General features: G+C 33.8%; 1 non-coding gene across 1 annotated transcript; it reads left to right on the plus strand.

The window, feature by feature from the left end:
• Nucleotides 1–269: 269 nt before the first annotated feature.
• On the plus strand, nt 270–376 carry LOC145118300 (small nucleolar RNA R71). Its single transcript, XR_013713258.1, has one exon. It is a non-coding gene; the product is annotated as a small nucleolar RNA R71 (small nucleolar RNA).
• Nucleotides 377–1,555: the final 1,179 nt, after the last annotated feature.

Genomic DNA, 1,555 nt, shown 5'->3' on the forward strand with positions numbered 1-1,555 from the left:
ATTGTCCCATCTTCGTGATCCTACTATCCATATTATCTCACTTTGTCATTACCACCGCTAAGCCTTCTAAAGCTCCATCATCATTATATCTTCATCTTGTCACATCGTCTAGAGGGTTGTGATATTCTCTCGAATGCTTGGCAAATTCTTCGATTAACGCCTTGTTGGTTGTTGGATCCTTCTTAGTCATCAGTCATTGAGAGTCAAAGAGCTAGTGAGTACTCACATTGATTCCATCATAGAAAATGGAGATTTCTTGTTGCACGTTAAGATCATGTTGTGGGCAACTGCGAAGTAATCCCTTATATCGTTACCATGCTTCATATAAAGATTCACTATCTAATTGTTGGAAATTATAGATTTTCTTTTTAAGCTTTGCTATCTTCGAAGGAGGGTTGAATTTTTGGATGAATTCATTTTGAAGGTTGGTCCATGTCGTTATCAATCCAGATGGAAGTGATTTTAACCAATCCTTAGTTGCTCTTATAAACATGACTGGAAGCATCCTTAGTAGCACTTCATCTTGTGTAACATTTGGAAAATTAAAATAGTTTTCACTGTCCAAAACTTCATCAATATGTCTATAATGTGATCCTTCCTAGAAAATGGAATATCCTTGAGAATAATGAGGATATATCTCTTGAGCTCAAAGTTTATCGTAGTTGGAATTGTTGGTGGTACAAAACCCGACCCATTTTCATTACACATCCGCCTATTGTATTCCTCCATGGTCATTGTCGTGATGCCCGCCATATATTCTACTTCATTTTTTACTTCCTCTTCTGAATCGCTCCCGGATTCTAGCTCATAACCTGTACCTTTCTTGTCGGGAGTTTTTTCTAAAGTTTCTACCTGTCTGGTTTGAAACTACTACTAGATTCGCCTTCCATTATATCCTTTTTCTTGTGGAACTCGAATTTTGGATCTTCAAAGGGTGGCACAATCTTAAAATATCATCCCTTAGTCATGAACTATTGAAACAAAAAACAAAGAAAACACGTAAAAACGAACTAAAACGAAAATAAATCAAAACTGAAAACGACCAGCTTTCACGTCATGACCTAAGGATGGTTACATCATGAACTCTAAACAGAAAATTAAAAATAATTTAGAAAATTAACTATTTGTGGTTTTTACCCTACAAAAAGGATCGAGTAACTAATAGCAAATTAATTAAAACTAAAATAATTTGTTCCCCGGAAACGGCGCCAAAAACTTGATACGTACGAATTATATACTAGTTTTTAATTTATAAACCAAACAAAATTTAACTAGTTAAAATGCAATTAGGCGATGTACCTAGTCAAATTATAGTGTAGTAAAGTAAGTCAGGTGTTGAACACAGGGAACGGAATTTTAATTAATAAAATAAATGCTAAAAGCTAAACTAATGAAAAACAACTAAAGTTTGGAGGTTTTATCTGATTTTGAAAGATCAAACTAACTGATCAAATTAACTTTAATTAATTACTATAGACTTTTAAACTAAAGCAAACAATTAAAGACGATTGTAAATCAAGAGAATGAAGACACTTACGTTTAGCTTCGAATCGCC

The sequence above is a fragment of the Lactuca virosa genome, chromosome 5 (assembly GCF_052849685.1).
Source record: "Lactuca virosa cultivar CGN04683 chromosome 5, Lactuca_virosa_CGN04683_v6, whole genome shotgun sequence".
Lineage (NCBI taxonomy): Eukaryota > Viridiplantae > Streptophyta > Magnoliopsida > Asterales > Asteraceae > Lactuca > Lactuca virosa.